The sequence below is a fragment of the Podarcis cretensis genome, assembly GCF_951804945.1.
Source record: "Podarcis cretensis genome assembly, chromosome: 7".
In the NCBI taxonomy this organism is placed as follows: domain Eukaryota; kingdom Metazoa; phylum Chordata; class Lepidosauria; order Squamata; family Lacertidae; genus Podarcis; species Podarcis cretensis.
Window position 1 is genome coordinate 77925468 of NC_137176.1, and position 14196 is coordinate 77939663.

At 46.9% G+C, this 14196-nt stretch overlaps 1 long non-coding RNA gene across 1 annotated transcript; it reads right to left on the reverse strand.

Moving 5' to 3' along the window:
* Nucleotides 1-14: 14 nt before the first annotated feature.
* Nucleotides 15-2927, reverse strand: LOC307220603. The gene is made up of 2 exons (XR_013840976.1): nucleotides 664-2927; nucleotides 15-378 (listed from the first exon to the last, which is right to left on the reverse strand). It is a non-coding gene; the product is annotated as an uncharacterized lncRNA (long non-coding RNA).
* Between the last annotated feature and the right edge of the window lie 11269 nt (nucleotides 2928-14196).

A 14196-nucleotide genomic window follows, 5' to 3' on the forward strand; every position in this document is an offset into this window, starting at 1 on the left:
ATCTCCAGTTTGACTTCTTTGCATCGCCTCATTTTGTTGTGCTGCGAGACACCACGAACCAAAGGAAAGCATCGCCACTGCCTGAAACCAATGTTGAAATGGGAAAATGCAGCCTACACGGCAATTGGTAGAGGATTAGGGGCTCTGAATAGGAAACAGGCTGGATCCAGTCTAGGCATGACAGCCTAGACAAGATAAAGGTAGAAATTGGGTTTGGAGTGCAATTTTGAGAGGAAGCGGCAGAGTCCTATTGACTGGAGCAGGGACCTAAGCAATAAACAGCTTCACAAGCCAAGGGAAGGGCTGTAGCTCAGTGCTAGAGCATCTGCTTTGCATGCAGAAGGTCTCAGGTTCAATCCCCAATATCTCCATGTATGGCTGGGAGAGACCCCCCAACTGAAATCTTGGGAGAGCTACTGCCAGTCAGTGTAGAAAATATTGAGTTAGATGGAGCACTGCTCTGACTCAGGGGACGCGGGTGGCGCTGTGGTCTACACCACTGAGCCTCTTGGGCTTGCCAATTTGCAGATGCAGTCTCAAGTTTGTTAGCAGGTAGCACTTTGGGTTAAACCACAGAGCCTAGGACTTGCTGATCAGAAGGTCGGCGGTTCGAATACCCGTGACAGGGTGAGTTCCCATTGCTTGGTCCCTGCTCCTGCCAACCTAGCAGTTCGAAAGCACACCAGTGCAAGTAGATAAATAGGTACTGCTTTGGCGGGAAGGTAAACAGCGTTTCCGTGCGCTCTGGTTTCCGTCATGGTCCTCCGTGAGCCAGAAGCGGTTTAGTCATGCTGGCCACAAGACCCGGAAGGCTGTCTGTGGACAAACACCGGCTCCCTCGGCCTGAAAGCGAGATGAGCGCCACAACCCCATAGTTGCCTTTGACTGGACTTAACTGTCCAGGGGTCCTTTACCTTTACCTTTTTTTGCTCTGACTCAGTATAAGGCAGCTTCATATGTTTCACAGAGAAAGGGTACCGGAAAGGAGACGAAGAGATCCAAATGTACAGTGGTACTTCTGGTTGCGAACGGGATCCGTTCCGGAGCCCCGTTTGCAACATGAGCAGAACACAACCCGCGCCTGCGTGTCGCGATTTGCCGTTTCTGTGCATGCGTGTGACGTCATCTTGAGCTTCTGCGCATGCTCGAGCGGCGAAACCCGGAAGTAACCCTTTCCAGTACTTCCGGGTCGCCGCAGGATGCAACCTGAAAACGCTCAACCTGAAGCAAACGCAACATGAGGTATGACTGTATTGGCGAAGAAAGAATCTCCCCCCCTCTCTTTGATTGGTGCGTTCAGGTTTCCCTCTTGCCTTTGAAGCTGGCTCTGAAGTTTTGCGAAGTCGTTTGTACCTTACTCAAGTCACAAACGCCTTAAACCTGGGCTAGTAAGTTGGGTGAGGAGAAAGGGAGCTCTGTTGTCAGGAGGTTCAAACTGGATTTGTGACTCAACTAACTGAACCACAGCTGCTGCGGGGAGACTTTCTCAAAAGGAAGAAGGGAATTAACCTTTTCGTCTGCTTTGCCTCCAGCCTGGATGGTTCAGCAGAAGCATTTCCTGTTTGGCCTGGGAGCACCAGGAAAATAAACTGCCAAGGCCTCTCCGATTAAATAATACTCTCCCGCCTCGTAATCCTGCTGCTTCTGAAGCATTTGTGCTTGTGGCACATTGTGCCAATGAGAAACTTGAGAACTTATAGGAGGTTTCCAAGCCATGGGACGGAGCTCAGTGGATAGGAAGGTTCAGGACAGGCAAAAGAAAGAGCTTTTTCACACAGCACACAGTTGATCTTTGATTCTTCTTGTGTTTTTATGCCTCAATTGCCAAGGTGAGTGTTTGCCATTAATGCTGTCACAGCTAATGCACCACCAGAGGACTGAGTTGCCATTTATTTTTCTGATTTGTATATTTAATTCATTGTGCATATCCCAGGCTTGTTTTTTTTATAAAAAAATTAATCCCTAAAAATTCCAGCCCTACTCTCTCTCTCTCTCTCTCTCTTTGTATGTGTGTGTGTGTGTGTGTGTGTGTGCGCATATGCATGTTGGACTGGTGTTGTTTTTTAAAAAAACAAAAACCACCAATCTTGTGAAAAACAAGTTTTGAATGCTCACAAAGAAATTTATAAAACCAGAACTCTAAACACTGACTTTGTTTTTTGTGTTGTACAAAAATGACGTTTCGTTATATGTTCCGCACTACGCACACATGTTCTGAGCTCCATTAAAAAGTGATCCAAATATTTGGTGGTTGAAGCCACTGAGGAATCCAAGACGCACAAGAAAAGCGTTTTTCTTTTCTTTTTTAATGTTTTAGTTAGAAACAGTTCGGAATTGCAAGATGGAAGATGAGACTCGTAGCGGCCTTTCCACAGCAGGAACCTCCTGTTGATACTGGAGAAGAAAAAGATACAGACTCGAATTAGTGGGTCTTAAGTTACAGGAGGACAAATTTTGATTGAATGCTAGCAGAATCTTCCAGAAACTTGGCAATGGGATTAGTTACCAATTGGGCCTCCCCCTTCCTGGAGGTCTTCAGGTAGAGGCTGGGCAGCCCTCACCCCTGTGAGGTAGACCCAGAGATAGTGACTGGCTCCAAGGGATTTGAACGCTGGCCATTCCAATAAACTCAGCATTCGGGCTTTCCCTGCTGCAGCTTTTGCCAACGTGGCACCCTTCAGATGTTGTTGGACTACAATTCCCAGCACCCCCGTGGTCAGTCGCAACCTAGGAACTGTGGTTCCCATGGATTCCTGCAGCCACTATCTTCTCCTGTGGCTGCTTTTCATTATTGCGCCACCCTAGCTGCAAACGCCTCCAGCACGTGAATGAAGAGTTTGTTGTGATTCTCTTCAAGCAGGAGTTTGTCGGCCAAGACGCAAGCCACCTCTCAGCTCAAGTGATAGAAACTTGATTGAACTGCAGACAAGGACCTTGTCAAACTCCCTTTTCCAGCTGCCTCAAGTGGAGCTGTTAGATGAGTGCCAAGTGCACTTCAGCTCTTCCCCAAAATAAGAATCAACTTGCAGCTGTTGATCCTGGAAAAGTGCTGTTTGAGCTAGAGAGGATTCTCTCCAGCTGCACACCTCCCCCTTGCCTTATATATATATATATATATATTTAAAAATAATATTTATTACTTTTAAAGCTTACAAAAAAGAAAAGGAAGAAAGAAGACAAAAGAACAAAAAAGAACAAAAAAGAGAAAAAACAATACATAAACAATACAAAACACAACCTTAACACATTAAACTAACACAATAAACTAAACCAAACCAAACAAAAACAATTTAAAAACATACATATTCTATCTTTCATTCCCTTGTATCATTGACCTCCTCTCACCTCCCTCTTTGTATTCCACTTCCATTAATTGTTTCAGCAATTCCTTTCCATCTTTCTCTATTTTCTATCATATAAATGTCTTAACATATTTTTAATCTTATTTCCATTAAAATTAGTATGCTTATTTAAGCTTAACTCCTTATAGCATTTCAGCTAAAGTCATAAAATTTCCTTCCAACATTTTTCTATCACTCATTAATTTTACAATATTTCTATATATAGACTTTAAATTTCCAATCTTCTTTTACCATCTCCTCTCCCCAGTCTCGGACTCTGCCAGCCACTTCTGTCAACTCCATACAGTCCATCAACCTGGAGATCTTATGTCCGAGGCTCTTAACTCTTTTCCACGTCCCTTCTGCCAGTCTTCTTCATATTCTTTGATGCTAAAGAGCAGATCTTGGGGAAACTCCAATCCAACGATACTTTTATTCCTTCTCGACAGGTCAGCCAGATTTCCATAATCAGCCAGGATCCATAAAGTATTTCAGGGCATGTTTCAAAATTCCTCCAAATCCAAAGGCCCCCAGAACTCCAATCTCCTCCTGACCCAAATCCATATTCCAAAAGTCAGTTATTTTTTTTAAAAAAATAAATTTTTATTAACCGGCCAATCACATCGAATCAAACCACATCACATAAATTCCAAATTACAGTGCCGAATTTTTAAATTTTGTTGGGGGGTCTCATACTTCCAGATCCGAGGAGGGATTCTGATCTAATCATTACTTCTGCATTAATGTCCAAATCAGTCCAAATAAGTCCAAATAGATGTTCAAACAGTCCAAACACATATTCATAGTTCTTTCCAGTCTTATCTTGCTGTTTCCACATCACTTCTTAATCAAATATTTTCTCTTTGTCCTTTATGGTCTCTCCTGATGGTCTCCTTAAGCCGATATACACCGGTAATGCTCCTGCGTAGATTTCCCGTCGTGAACCTCCGTCCAGATGGTTCCCATAAATCATCACCTTCGGAGATAAGATCACTTTTTCCCTCGTAAATTCATAGCTCTGTCGTACTTAAAGCCTCTTTGATGAATCTCTCCCACGATATTCACTGTCCTCCCAGGCTTATTCCTCCGACAGAGCTTCCCAAGATGGCGACGACAACATTTTTAACTGCGTCAGAACAAAGCTCTTATACATTTCACAGTCTTCTAAAAACATACTTTGGTTCGAAAGTTTATCTCCACACAGCCTTAGATTCATAGCTTAAGTTCTTAAAACCTCATTTCTGGCTTTTGACTCTTGAAGGGAGGGGATTCTTGGGGTTAATCACATAAGTAAAATAAAACGTTTTTCCCCCTCCCCCATCAGTCTTTGCCATACTGTAGCTTGACGTATCTTCTCATAAATTAAATCTTGTTTTTCCAGAGACCTCTTTGTTGCAGTATTCACTCCTCCTCAATTCCTGAAGTATGTGCGTTTCCTTCGTGCCAAAATAGTTTCTTTTGAAGTTCTCGCAGCTAGTGGTGCAGGTCAGAGATGGCATCCAGGAGTGCCGACCCACGGGAGGATTTTGTGCCTAATGCCCCCATCCCCCTCAAAAATTCAGGGGTGGTATCGGGCACAGCAGGCATACGGCCCCACTCACCGTCTTGAGTGGGTTTAGGGAGGCTAATTACTCCCAACATAGCCTCCAAATACCTCCCGTGGGTCGGAGAGATGTTATTGTCGGCCATCTTCCTATGCGCCCCCTAGTGGGCCCCCCCATATTCCAAAAGTCAGTTAATCCCTGCATAGAGGGATCTTTCCAACTTTCCTTTTCTAGTCCAGGCCAGGCTCCGATCTTCAAAATCTGACTTTTTCTAGTCTCAATCATAAAGGGCCTCAACTTGTAGTCCTCAATTTGCCTCTGTAAGGCTAAGGCTCCCCCTTGTGTTACTTTAGGTTCGACAACAGCAACTTTCTCCTTCTCCTTTTCAGCAATTTGTCCTGTTGAAATAGATTCCTGTGCCAAATCCTGAATAATTTCTTTATTGGTGCTCACTTTTGGTTCCAAAATGTCAATTTTAGTAGTCATAGCATCCATCTTTTTATGAAGCTGTTCCAACAGGTGGCTTATCTCAGAAAATACAGTCCATAAGGCTTCTCCTGTCGACATTCTTGAATATCCAAGGTCAATCTCTAGTTCTCACAGTTCTTATCAAGCAGCTGGAGATTTCCCAGCTCCACTCTTGTAACAGTTTCAAAAGCTCTAGAGGGGAACAGTCTCCACTTGTATCAATCTTTTCCAACACAGATCAAAAAGTAAAGATAGTTTCAATTTTCAGATACTTTCCCTCCCTTTTAAACGCAGAAGCGGACAATGGAAACAATATATTTCTCTTATTTAACTGACTGTCAACATCCGTTATCTTCGCTGTCAATGAACTCTCCCGAAACGTCAATCACTGGGAGCCCGTTCCCAGATTCAGAGCAGTGGTAATTTAATTTTAATCACTCTCTCCTGCAGGATACACAGTCCAAAATTTCCCCCCTCTTCTCCTGCTTCCAAGGGACCCATCCCCTCTGCAGGGAGGTGGGACCGATTCGGATGGTCCGCCCCCGCCACTTAATGGATCCAAATGGTTTCCAGAGAGTGGTAGGGGATGCTTTATCCCATGTTGATGGCCTTTCAGCCGATTCCCTGGTGGCCCGCTGGAATGTGGAGTTAACCAGGGCTATTGACTGTTTGGCTCCGAAGCGCCCTCTCCGATTGCATGGAGCCCGGAGAGCCCCGTGGTTTTCCACAGATCTGAGGGCAATGAAACAATTGTTGAGACGGCTAGAGCGCCGGTGGCGGATAACCCATTCTGAATCTGACCGGACACAGGTTAGAGCTCAACGTCGAGCCTACCAAGTGGCGATAGCGACGGCGAAGAAGACTTTCTTCACCGCCTCTATTGCATCTGCAGAAAACAGCAGCAGGAGACTCTTTCAGGTGGTTCACAATTTAGCGGAACCACCTGTAACATCGGGGCCCAGTACGGGCCACATGTTCTCCTGCAATGATTTTGCAAATTTTTTTGCAGATAAAATCGCTCAGATTCGGGAAGAAGTAGACTCCACCGTGGGAGCAGGGCCGGGGCGGGAGAGTGCTAGAGTCCTGTCTGGTCAAGTTGTGTGGGATCAATTCCAATCTGTTACCTCCGAGGATGTGGACAGGCTGCTTGGACGAGTGAAGCCAACCACCTGTCTCCTGGATCCTTGCCCATCCTGGCTTATAAAAGCTAGCCGGGAAGGACTGGGCGATGGGCTTCGTGGGGTGGTGAATGCTTCCCTCCGTGAGGGAGCCTTCCCAGACCCGCTGAAAGAGGCGGTTATTAAACCGCTTCTTAAAAAACCATCTCTAGATGCGGCCAGTATGGCCAATTATCACCCAGTCTCAAACCTTCCATTCTTGGGCAAGGTGATTGAGCGAGTGGTTGCTGAACAACTCCAGGCACGCCTGGAAGAAGCGGACCATTTGGATCCCTTCCAGTCGGGATTCAGGCCTCATCATGGGACTGAAACTGCCTTGGTCGCACTGGTTGATGATCTCAGGCGGGCTAGGGACAAAGGTGAGAGCTGTTTCCTAGTTCTGCTGGATCTCTCAGCGGCGTTTGATACCATCGACCATGACATCCTTCTGGACCGTCTTGAGGGGCTGGGAGCTGGGGGCACTGTCATACAGTGGTTCCGCTCCTTCCTCCTGGGCCGTGTTCAGAAAGTGGTGGTGGGGGATGAGTGTTCAGACCCCTGGGCTCTCACTTGTGGGGTGCCTCAGGGTTCTGTCCTCTCCCCCATGCTTTTCAACATCTACATGCAGCCGCTGGGAGGGATCATCAGGAGGTTTGGGCTGGGTGTTCATCAGTATGCAGATGATACCCAGCTCTACCTCTCTTTTAAATCAGAACCAGTGAAGGCGGTAAAGGTCCTGTGTGAGTGTCTGGAAGCGGTTGGAGGATGGATGGTGGCTAACAGATTGAGGTTGAATCCTGACAAGACAGAAGTACTGTTTTTGGGGGACAGGAGGCGGGCAGGTGTGGAGGATTCCCTGGTCCTGAATGGGGTAACTGTGCCCCTGAAGGACCAGGTGCGCAGCCTGGGAGTCATTTTGGACTCACAGCTGTCCATGGAGGCACAGGTCAAATCTGTATCCAGGGCAGCTGTTTACCAGCTCCATCTGGTACGTAGGCTGAGACCCTATCTGCCTGCAGACTGTCTCGCCAGAGTGGTACATGCTCTGGTTATCTCCCGCTTGGACTACTGCAATGCGCTCTACGTGGGGCTACCTTTGAAGGTGACCCGGAAACTACAACTAATCCAGAATGCGGCAGCTAGACTGGTGACTGGGAGCGGCCGCCGAGACCATATCACACCGGTCTTGAAAGACCTGCATTGGCTCCCAGTACGTTTCCGAGCACAATTCAAAGTGTTGGTGCTGACCTTTAAAGCCCTAAATGGCCTCGGTCCAGTATATCTGAAGGAGCGTCTCCTCCCCCATCGTTCTGCCCGGACACTGAGGTCCAGCTCCGAGGGCCTTCTGGCGGTTCCCTCACTGCAAGAGGCCAAGTTGCAGGGAACCAGGCAGAGGGCCTTCTCGGTGGTGGCGCCCGGCCTGTGGAATGCCCTCCCATCGGATGTCAAGGCGATGGACAGCTACCTGACATTCAGAAAACATCTGAAGGCAGCCCTGTTCAGGGAAGTTTTTAATATGTGATATTTTAGTGTATTTTTCATCTCTGTTGGAAGCCGCCCAGAGTGGCTGGGGAAACCCAGCCAGATGGGCGGGGTACAAATAATAAATTATTATTATTATTATTATTATTAAGGGGGGGTCTAATAATTTCAGTCGATGGAAGTTTAATCCTTTACATAAGGCTTTCCAAGACCTTAACTTGTAAGCTCTTTGCTTTAGTCTATTTACAAAAGGGGAAGGCGGACTTCCTGTTTTGAACCTTCCCCGTTCGGTGTCAAATTAAGGTATTTAAAAATCCAATTTTCCGTTCTACTCACGGGCTGTTGTTTAAAGTCCAATTGTCCACAGGAAAAAGTCAGCGCTCTCCGGCAGCAGCAATGCGGCTTCACTCCGTGAAAGAAGCGGTCGATTCAAAGCACCACGCTGCTCACCCCACGTCACTCCGGATCCCCAGAACAGGGTTTCCCGCGAGTAGGGGAGGCGCAAAGGGTGCCAGCCGAATCCCAAGTTCACAGGCTTCTTCCGCCTGTGATTTCAGTGGGTCTCCGCCTTCGCCGTGGCGGTTCAGACCCTACTTTTCACGGAGCAAGTTCCTCCTGTTCGGAGGAGCTCCGCCATTGCCAGAGGCGCTAACCTGAAAGTCCCTGTCCCTCCCAAATTGACCTCAAATATTTCTCTGCAAGGTTGAAGGGAAATGGAAAAGCCTCCCCATTGTCTTTTTGTTCACAAATCTTAAGGGTATGTCTGTGTATGAATAGGGTGAGCCTGTCACCTGGCTCAGGAACTATGTATTTATCATTTCAAAAGACTGGCCAGGCTCCCCCAGGGTATCCAATCAAGTGACCATTAACAGGTAACCTGCCAAAAGGAGATAAACAACGCACTCAGATTTCTGTTGTAGACCGCCCTTTCTGTGATGTAGGTATGGTGTATCTGAGGGGTGGTCTTGAGCTCCAGGGCAGGGCAATTTTAAGTGTCTATATAAGGGCAGGCACACCTTGATTCAGGGTCCTCCTCCTTTCCTGCATGTGAGGGGAGCCCCCTGTTGCAACAGTTTAATAAAGATCAGGCTTAAGAGCTGCTTTGCTTCTCAATATTCTCTGGCTGGCCTCTGTTATTTTCTCTGACCAATGGAGAACCTACAGAGGACTCTATAAGGGCTCTTATTCCCCCATAAAGGAATAAGGGCAGATTTTTGTTTATTACACTGGCCACTGTGAGAAAAGCATGATGGACTAGATGGGCCATTGGCCTGATTCTGCAGGCTCTCATTATGTTCTCAATGTGTTTCCTGCATCCCAAATTGACCTCAATGTGTTTCCTGCATCGAACAGAGGAAGACTGCACGTTAAAAACATGTGTTCTCTCTTCCCATTTGACAACACAAGATGGAGCTCTAACCTAGCCTAGCACTTTTTCCTGGTCACATTCAGTGTCTTTTACAGAACACTGGCTGGAAAAAGAAGATTCTAAAGAGGCCTTTTCCTAAGGTGAAAGGGAAGGGCAACTTGGCATTTCTAGAAGCGTGCCCTGCATAGGCAGAATTGCTAACTGCGGAAATGACCACTCGGCCACTTTTAGCACATCGAGAGGAAGCAGGTGGCTTTGTACTAGCAGCTTTGAAGTTCTCCCATTCAAACTTTTTCTTCACCCACCCGGCTCTGTAGGTGTGCAGCAGCGCCTTCTCCTTCAGCGTGATGGCAAGGGCCATTGCTACAAGTTCTGCCCCTCTCTCAGGGTCCTGAAGCGACAGCGCTTCAGGTTGACGTCTTACAGGGCAATCTGGTGGCAAGATCTGCCAGGAAGGGCAGCTTAAGTGTGGTGCAGTGGTTAAGAGCGGTGGACTCGTGATCTGGAGAACCGGGTTCACATCTCCGCTCCTCCACATGCAGCTGCTGAGTGACCTTGGGCCAGTCACACTTCTCTGAAGTCTCTCAGCCCCACTCACCTCACAGAGTGTTTGTTGTGGGGGAGGAAAGGAAAAGGAGATTGTTAGCCGCTTTGAGACTCCTATGGGTAGTGATAAAGCGGGATATCAAATCCAAACTCTTCTTCTTCTTCTTAAGATGCAGCAGATCTCCGGCATTCAATTCTCAACTTTGGCTCAGCCAAAGATTTGCTGGCCTAAGTTGTTCAGCCAGCCAAGCCGAAGCTGACTGAATCAAAGCTGGTCCTCCAAAATGGGATATGTGTGGAAGCGGCAAAGCCAGAGAGGGGAAACTGAGGCTGGGTCTAAGCCTATTCAAATCAATCCTGTGACTGGACAACCTGGAATAGAACACTACGTTAAAGGCTTGCTTTTCCGTTAAAGGCAGAGGCCAGGCTTAGGCGAGAGCAGCAGCCCTGCTGCCGTCATTTACACTGACTTGCTGACACCAGTTTCTTGCTACCTAAGGGCTCGTACACATGTCTGCTTTTTGCATGGGTCCAAACGGTTTTGTCTTTCCCCAGCAACTTCCCCCTGGAAAACCCACTCTTTAGCAATCTGTTGGAAGGAAGGGCAATCCGCAGGAAACCCGATTGCTGTTTGCTTCAATTCAGTGCTAAACCGCAGGAAGGTGGCAGGGCAAACGGAAGTGTGGATCACAGAATCATAGACTCAAGTTGAAAGGGTTCCTGAGGGTCATCTAGTCCAACCCGCTGCAACGCAAGAATGTGCAGCTGTCCTTGCAGCCTTGGAGGTTAGGATGAGACCTTCGTCATGCTTGAATCCAAATAAAACCCTGGTCCCAAACTCATTTGCTTGGGATTAAACTCGCAGCTCTGTGCACACTCCCCCTGCTTTGTTGCAGCAATCCTACTAATTTGTTTCTGAGAGGTGAGGTGTGTACCCCTCCTCTTAGGACATAAATACTCTTCTGTTTGCACAGAATCATCCTGAGCTGGAGGATGAAAGATGAGCAGTCCAAAGGTCACTGCACGCTCTACATTTATAGGCACACCACGTACTCTGACTGTTTATGCCGTTTCATATGGGATGGCACACAGACAATTTCTTTTATGCCAAGTTGTTTTGGTGCAGTTAAATGATGTCGAGTCGGTGCCGGGGGTTAGGAATGTGCTTTATTGATGGGAAGTTGTTACGGATATGTGTTGTTGTTTCTGAATCACCCGTGTGTCAAGGCGATTCACAAGCATATCATAAAAGCAGCTAAAAATAGTTTTTTAAACAGTGCGAAACGTAACTGAAGATAGGTTGGAAAACAATGCCGAATGAGCACCTGTGGCAGAGAACTTTTCATCCAGCTGGAAAAGCTTGTTGAAACAAAAATGTCTTCCATTGTTTCTGGAAAGTGGAGGTAGTGGACACCTGTTTTATCTTGACAGGAATTCTGTTTCATAAGAGAGCCAGTGTGGTGTAGTGGTTAAGAGCGGTAGTCTCGTAATCTGGGGAACCAGGTTCGAGTCTCCGCTCCTCCACATGCAGCTGCTGGGTGACCTTGGGCCAGTCACACTTCTCTGAAGTCTCTCAGCCCCACTCACCTCACAGAGTGTTTGTTGTGGGGGAGGAAGGGAAAGGAGAATGTTAGCCGCTTTGAGACTCCTTAAAGGGAGTGAAAGGCGGGATATCAAATCCAAACTCTTCTTCTCTTCTTCTTCATAAAACAGGGGCCGCTACAGTGAAAGCCCTGCTTCAAGGCTGCGATGGAGCAAGCTTCCAATATTTTGGGGCCTTTGAGGAGCAACTCTCCTGAGGAATGCAGCAACCTACTGAGTACATAATGTGATGTGTATTTGGGTTTCTACAAGGCGAGACACAGTGGTGACAGCAAGAGACTTTATTGAGCAGATAGCTAACAGAACAGAACAGACAAACAGGGGAAAAGGAACTGCTTATATGTATTTCTGAAGCCCTGGGCTGCTCCCAACCTCAACACAATTGGCTGTCTAAATCCCCAAGCTCCTATGCCATTCACAGCCACGTTTCCCAGAGTAGGTTAAAAACCAATTCATCTTCACGCCTGAGAATTGTAGCTCTGTGAGGGGAATTGGGACCCCCTAACAAACTATGACTCCCAGAATTCAGAGGCAGGATTTAAACAAGGGACTTCTTGCTTCCTAGTCATCTCAGCCACAACACTTCCTCATTCTATCTGGGTTGTGCTCATAAATTCACCACTGGATGCGGCAACAGTATCTGGTCCAGAGGCACATTCCCACCTGGGTAACTAGTCCCAGGCCACAAAGTACAAGGAGCTCCATAGAAGGAATAAACCACCCCACCCATCCTCCTTCCGATCTTCAGGCTGTGTGTGCCGTTGCTTATGTGGTCAAAACAGCACCACCCACGGAGGAGGAGGCAGAAGCAGCAGGCTTGGGGAAACCCTCTTTCCATATGAACCTACCCAGACCCTGAGATCATCTTCTGAGGCCCTCCTTCATGTGCTTCCTTCTCAAGTGCCTGGAGGCAGTTGGAGGATGGATGGCAGCTAACAGACTGATGTTGAATCCTGACAAGACAGAAGTACTGTTTTGGGGGGACAGGGGGCGGGTGGGTGTGGGGCACTCTCTGGTCCTGAATGGGGTAACTGTGTCCCTGAAGGACCAGGTGTGCAGCCTGGGAGTCATTCTGGACTCACAGCAGTCCATGGAGGCACAGGTCAATTCTGTGTCCAGGGCAGCTGTCTACCTGCTCCATCTGGTACGCAGGCTGAGACCCTACCTGCCCGCAGACTGTCTTGCCAGAGTGGTGCATGCTCTAGTTATCTCCCACTTGTACTACTGCAATGCGCTCTATATGGGGCTACCTTTAAAGGTGACCCAGAAACTGCAATTAATCCAGAATGCGGCAGCTAGACTGGTGACTGGGAGTGGCCGCCAAGACCATATAACACTGGTCCTGAGAGATCTGCATTGGCTCCCAGTACGTTTCTGAGCACAATTCAAAGTGTTCATGATGACCTTTAAAGCCCTAAATGGCCTCGGTCCTGTATATCTGAAGGAGCATCTCCACTCCCATCGTTCAGCCCGGACACTGAGGTCCAGCTCCGAGGGCCTTCTGGCAGTTCCCTCACTGCAAGAAGTGAGGTTACAGAGAACCAGACAAAGGGCTTTCTTGGTAGTGGCGCCCACCCTGTGGAACGCCCTCCCACCAGATGTGAAGGAAATAAGCAGCTATCTTATCTTTAAAAGACATCTGAAGGCAGCCCTTTTTAGGGAAGTTTTTTAATATTTAATGCTGTATTGTTTTAACACTCGATTGGAAGCCGCCCAGAGTGGCTGGGGAAACTCAGCCAGATGGGCGGGGTATAAATAATAAACCTTTGGCTACAGGGTGGTAAATAAATTCAATAAATATACAAACAACAACAACAATAACAAAACTGTCAGAGGTCGTGTGCCTCTGGTAAAAAGTGTTCATATCCTGCTTTCAGGCTTCTCATTTGCACCCCATTGGCCATTATGAGAACTTGATGCTGGACTAAACGGACAAGCTGTGCAATGTTTCCAAGCTTCCATTATTTTATTTTATTTTATTTTATTTTATTTTATTTTATTTTATTTTATTTTAGGGTGGAAATTTATCATCTCTGCCCTTATTGTATTTAGAGCCGTTTGTGTGTTTGTGTGTGTGTGTATGGTATATATATATATGTGTATATATGTGTATATATGTGTATATATATATGTTTCTACAGAATCTAGCTTACCTTGGTGCAACATTGTGATTCTAGTAGCATCTGGTATGAAGAGCCTTGCCCATCATGAGATTAATCTGGGGTTTCTAGATCATAAGTAGACCTGATATAGTCCCAATGACATCACCATCCCAGGTAGGTGTCGTCCCCTGATAACATCATCACTGCAGGTAAGCTCAGCCTGCACCTTTGTGGCTTTTCATAGGAACTTGTCCATAGGAGCTGGACGTTGTTTCAAATTCCAACCATAAGATAGCTGGCGACTGCTAGCAGAGGGGAGAAGGGTGGAGTGTTATGAAGAAACATATCCAGGGAAGTCGAAAAGCAAGAATTAAAATATTTCCTATTGCTAGGATCTGAAAAAATATTGACTGTTCCCAAGGCTCAAATGTTATAGTGTGCCCCTTGTGGTTTTCTCCACAAGGCCTCTCCAACTATTTCCTTTGATGTGTTGCCTGTAGCGTAATAAACTTTAGCTAAGACATGGGAAGGGAGGAGGGTGGCACACAAAAAAAAAACCCAACCAGCTGGTCTCTTTGAAAGCAC